Here is a 6,139-nt window from a genome sequence, read left to right as displayed (position 1 = left end):
TAATTGGATCAAACCCTGACTCCAACCGAGCCGAAGGTTATGGTGGTTCAAGGTTTAGTCTGCAGTCTGGACAAATGTCTAGATGAACCTACGGTTGGGAGGCATGACTGTGCCATTTAGCACTGGAAGACAGTGCTTTTCTCTCTGTTGCATATGAAGAAATGTTGTAGACCTTGAAGTCGGCTACGTTTCGGTATAAAGAATTGCCCGAAACTCCAATGGAGCTCAAGGTTATTGCCAAATTACGATCGGTCTGCAATCTGCCCAGAATTCAGCACAGCTCTGTTTTGGCGCGGCACATCCCATGTTCTTCGTTACATGGTCGTGTGGAATCCACTCAGTTTCCTCTTGATGTGCGTAGATTGTATACACTTGTTAGCATGTTTTGACGCACATTCACATACTTTGTACATGCTTTGTCTACGTATTTTCGTACTTCCAGCTTTCCTTTTAGCATATTTACTCTTTTTGTTCGGAGATCTGCTTTTGTGCATTTTTTGTACACAAGAGTCAAATTTTGTGAAGATTTCATTTTCAAGGCCAAATCTGTAAGCAGAGCAAAGGAGGAAGGCATCGTTCCTGAACCTCACACGACCCTGCGATAGGGGGTTGCCCTTGCCGTGTGGAGATATCTGGCCATGTGGCTGAAACAGAGAAGGAAGTTGCCACGGTTGTGTGAACCTCACATGACCGTGTCAAGATATGGAGCCCATCAGGAGCAGGTCGTGTGCAGTACACGGTCATACTAGCATTCCAGTGTTGAAGAGTTACATGGCCGTGTAGATATACACGGCCGTGTGTGGTTTCAAGAGACCATGAAGGGCTTGGTCGTGTACACCACATGGCCGTGCGAGATCTCTAGTGCCAGAGATTGCCCAGGTCGTGTAGATCTACACGGCCATGTGAAGGTAGCAGATGCAGGGTGTGCCACGGCTGTGTCTCACACACGACCGTGTGAGTTGTGCAGAGAGGGAAGTGAGGCAGGCCGTGTGAACCTCACACGGCCGTGCCTCGGGGTCGTGTGGCACCCAAACCTCACCTCTATATAAGCTTTCCTCCTTGATTTGAAAGGGGATCTTCTCCCATTTGGGAGAAAGGAAGATTTGGGCGATTCCTTCCATTCTTGGAGGGATTTCTGGGCGATCAGAGGGAAGATCTTCACCGATTCGACTCCAAGATCGAAGGATTGGATCCAAAGACCATTCTTCTCTGAAGATAAGTTTTCTTTCTCTCCTTTCTTGGATTTGAGGGATTAGAAATGCTTGTAATCTTTGTTTCTTTTGGATTCTTTCTTGGATTTGAGGGAGTATTTGTAAGGGAATCTTGATGTAAAACTCTTGTGGATATGCCAATTTCTCATTTCTATGATTTTGTCCTGTTTTGTATGTATTTGATCTTGTGTGGAATGTTGTGATTGTGCCTAATTACCATGCTTGATTGAATGTTTGGATATATTATGGATCTTGTAGAGGTAATTCTTTATTCGATTTTCTGAGGGATCTTCGTGACATGAACATGCCCGTGTAAGGACGTTTGAGGGATTATCTTGAAAGGGAAATTAGGTATTTCAAGAGGGTAGGATAGATTTATGCACTAATCTTTATATCTTGATGGGTTGATGAGTGATAGACTCTTATGTTGATTTTCCAAGGGACGCACGTGACAGGCAAGCCCGTGTAAGGACAACATAGATTTATTCCTAACTGATCAATCTAGGTATGGATTTCAATCCTAGGTTGGTTTCTATTGCAAGAGAGAACCGACAACCTTCTACAATGATGGACAATTGAGAAAAAGGATTTGGTAGATCATTTACATTGAAGAACCTTACAAAGAAACCAAAACTCCTATAATATCCCTTATCATTGCCTTTATTCTAGTTGCCTATTCTTTCATTCTTTTGTTTACCTTTCATAGTTACACTTAGACTTTGTTAATATATTGATTCGTTGTCTAGCTAATTCGCTTTGAGACATTCTTAGTGCTTATTCCAGTCCCTGTGGATACGATAATCTTTTATATTACTTGCGATATTTCCGTACACTTACGGAGAGATAACAAGTTTTTGGCGCCGTTGCTGGGGACTGCGCTATAACATTAGGAATTATCAATTGAGTTAGACTAGACATAACTTTTCCTTTCATTTGCATAGTTGTAACTAATTGTTAGAATTCTGTTGTCATAAGCTTTTCATTTCTTGTATAACATTCTTGACAATTTCTTTCTGGTGTAATTCTAACTTTGCATTTTTGATTTCTAGCACTCTAATCTAAATTTTCTCTATTTTCTCTTTTGATTTAGTTTCTTTCTTCTTTTCTTTTGTAAACATATCTTGCAATCTTTAGCATATGAATTATTCTAGACATTTTTGTTTTTTCTTTTATCTTTTCTTTCTTGTTTTCATTATGCACTTTCTTTCTTGCAATTTTAATTCTGCATTGTTTTTCTTACTTTTCATATTTCATTTTACTTCTTGTATTTGATTCTTCATTTTTGTTTAAGTTTTTCTTGAGTATCCATGAGCACTAATATGTCAAACAGGCATATGAGAAATTTTTCTACACCCTTTTCTGCAAAATTTTTATCTCCCATTGTGCAACCTCAAATTGAAGCAGAAAGTTTTCAACTAGACCCAGAGTTAATTTTTATGATACAAGGTCATAAATTTGAAGGAGAAGTATAAGAAAGTACTTATCTACAGCTTGAAACATTTTTAGAGATTTGTGATATAGTGAAATGTGAAGGAGTGTCCGCAGATGCAGTTCGATTGATGGCATTTCCTTTCAGTATCAAGGATAAAGCAAGGACTTGGTTATATTCTCTCCTTCCTCAAAGCATCACAAGTTGGGAACAATTAGAGAAGCAATTTCTGAATTATTTTTTTCCTCCAAGCAGAACAGTGTATATGAAGAATTGTATAACAAATTTTGCTCAGGCATATGGAGAATCATTATTTGAAGCATGGGATAGATTTAAGAGTCTTCAAAGATAGTGCCCGCATCATGGTTTTGAAAAATGGTTGATTCTGCACATATTCTATGGGGGAATTTCTTTCTCAGACAAGAGTTTATTGGATTCATCAGCTGGAGGCTCTTTTATGGACAAAAGTGTAGATGAAGCTTATTCATTAATCGATCAAGTGACATTAAACCTCCATGAATGGTTGAACAAAAGTTGAATGGAATTTCCCTCAGATATTCAAGAAGTGCAAGTCATAAATGTAAGAGAGTCTATCAAACAAAATGCAGTTCAACCACCCAAAAATGTTAAAATTCACAAGTCACAAAGTGAGGAGTTCAAACATTTGGGGCAAAGCTTGATAGTATTGTTTCAAAATGGTTCAAAGAAGATCCCCCTCTTACACAGTTAAGATCTAATAAAAAGTGTGATGATGTTGGGTTGAGAAGTGGCAAAAATCATGAAGAACTTCTGAAGAAAGACATGTTTAGAATTGAAGAGAAGAATAATAGAAGATCACAAGAACTCAGTTCCATTATTTCATGAAGTTCCCAAATGCCACAAGTACCTTTCCCTCAACGATTGATCATACCAACACTACATAAGCAAGTTGAATCTCCTCCACAAGCTAAAAGGGAATATGGGAAGTTAGAAGTACCTTCCTCAAGACCTTCGCTAAGGGTTCCTTTTCCACAAAGGTTAGTGGGGGTCAATGAAAATAAAGACTTCGGCAAATCCTGTGACACTAATATGGTTGAGTGCAGATTTTTAAATGTATATGAAGATGGGGACTTTTCAGATGAGGATTTTATTGATAATGCAGTGGTAAATAAGTTTTAAGATCTACCTCCAAATTTTATAGGGTTTTATAGTGACATTGAATTTTCAGATGATAAATGTGATGTGGTAGATCAACATAAAACTGCAAGTGAATTTATTGATCCTCTTGTTATTGATTCTCCTATTGAGGATATAGATGTTAGTTTATTTTTTGATGTATGTGTTGATGATGATGATATGGAAGAATGTGTAGGGAGTTGTGTTGTGGAAGCAGCATCTCAAGGATCACCACCTTTGTCCACACAACCTTTAGAGGTTGTAAGAATTGATCATGTTGTGGAACAATGTGTAGGAACTTATGCGGAGCTAGCAAAGTCTCAAGAATCACCATCATTGATATCATCAACACCTGAGCTAGAGTTAGAACCATCATTTGATTCAGAGGAAGTCACATCCACATGTTTAGAAATATCAAGTATTTGTCAGCAAAGCAAGGTTAGTATTTCTTGTGATCTTTTGGAAAATTTTATTGAGGTACCTATTATTGACTTTGTTGGATGTGATTCAGTTTTTATTTCTTATTCTGCTTATCTTAATATGGTTATGGCTCTATCTTATCTAATATGTTTGTGGGAGATTTGTATTTTCTTTGCAAGTGCAGATTTCACTTGGGCTAATAATTGGAAGCTCAATCTGAACCGTCTTCGACAACCTGAAAGAACTTTAAAGAAGACGAAGATGGAGAGAGCGATACTTCACTTTTTAACTCCTATATTGAAAGCTCCCTCCATAGTAAGAGGCCTTGGTAGGAGGGTGTTGAAATATCTTATCCCTCTAAGAGCAAGATTTAGATGAATCTAATGAGGTGGTCGAGCTAAAGACCTTAAACACGCGCTTCTTGGGAGGCAACCCTAGGGTTTCTTTTTAGTAAGTTTCATTCCATGTCTCTATTATTCATTGGTAGTGTTGTTACTTGGTTTTTATTTTGTTTTCAGGTTGAAATTTCACTTCCATGAGCTGGCCATGACTTATTCATGGGCATGGAAGTGTTGGAAGAACTAGAAAGGAGGAGAAGTGTTAATTGGAGCAAAACAGAGCATAGCCGTGTGCTGTACACGGCCAGGCTTATGGTATAGAGAAGGGAGATGCTTGGGCCGTGTCTACATGACACGACCGTGTGAAGTCTCCAGAGAAGGAGAGGTGTATGGTCGTGTCCCAGACACGGCCGTGTGAAGAATCCAGAGGAGGAGAATTTCTTGGTAGTGTCCCAGACACGACCGTGTGAAGAATCAAGTGGGGAAAGCATCTTGGCTGTGTCTCACACATAGCCGTGTGAAGAATCCAGAGGGGAAAGCTTCTCGGCCGTGTCTCACACACGGTCGTGTGAAGGAACCAGTACAAAAGCCTGCACTGGCCGTGTCATCTAACACGTCCGTGTGCTGAATCCAGAGGAGGAGCCTGTTGGGGTCGTGCCCTAGACACGGTCATGCATGGATACCAGTGAGGAAGAAGGAGATGGCCGTGCCAATTGGCACGGCCGTGTGACTCAACCCGAGAAGGAGAGGGAAGGGGCCGTGTAGATCTACACGACCCGTGTGGAGAACCTTTGCCAGGCTGTGTCTCCTATACACGGCCAGATCCAGGCCGTGTCCCTCACACACCCTCTTCATCTTAACACCCTCTTCTCTCCAAAACCCCTCTCTTCTTCAACCCTTCTCTCAAACCTTCTCAGATCTAGGTCTAAAACTTTTCCTTATCTACAAACTTCACCTAGATCTAGATTCTTCTCTTCTCCTACATCTAAGATCTTCATTTCCTTAACCAAAGATCTTGTTCTTTGAGATCTATTTCCTCAAGATCTAGTTCCTCCAACCATAAATAGTACCCATCCCCACTGAAATTTGACATTACGTCCAACCTTTTAAAGAAACTACACAAGGGAGGTGGTGGATCAAGTGGATACAAAGGGAAGGAGCCAAGCAAGGATAAAGGGAAACAACCGGTGAAAGGCAAAGGAAAGAGGAGATCACGCGACGAAGGTAATGATAATGAATTCAATATTGTATTTTGAAATGATGAACATATAACTAGATTTGCAATTCTTGTCAATAGAAAGATTGTGTGTACAAGATATATGGACCCAATTATCCTTGACATGATAGGAATTAGAGATGATGTAGATTGGATGATAAAGTTCCTAGATTGGAGTGATATATTGTACTCACATCTACCAACTTATCCTCAACTTGTTTTGGAGCTTTTAAGTTCTCTAGATGTCCATTTTGCCAATGAAGACAAATTCGTTGGCAAGATAACTTTTAGGTTGATGAATCAAGACTTTCAATGGACATTTAGTGACTTTAATACCTGTTTTGGATTGTCTTCTGTTAGTTCTCGAAGG

General features: G+C 39.6%; 1 non-coding gene across 1 annotated transcript; it reads right to left on the bottom strand.

Annotated features, from left to right (window-relative positions):
* Window positions 1-2,903: 2,903 nt before the first annotated feature.
* LOC122028306 lies at window positions 2,904-3,009 on the bottom strand. Its single transcript, XR_006124713.1, has one exon. It is a non-coding gene; the product is annotated as a small nucleolar RNA R71 (small nucleolar RNA).
* Window positions 3,010-6,139: the final 3,130 nt, after the last annotated feature.

The sequence above is a fragment of the Zingiber officinale genome, chromosome 10A, assembly GCF_018446385.1.
Source record: "Zingiber officinale cultivar Zhangliang chromosome 10A, Zo_v1.1, whole genome shotgun sequence".
Taxonomy (NCBI): Eukaryota; Viridiplantae; Streptophyta; class Magnoliopsida; order Zingiberales; family Zingiberaceae; genus Zingiber; species Zingiber officinale.
Note: the sequence above shows the minus strand (reverse complement) of the source record. Positions and strands in the feature narration are given on the sequence as shown.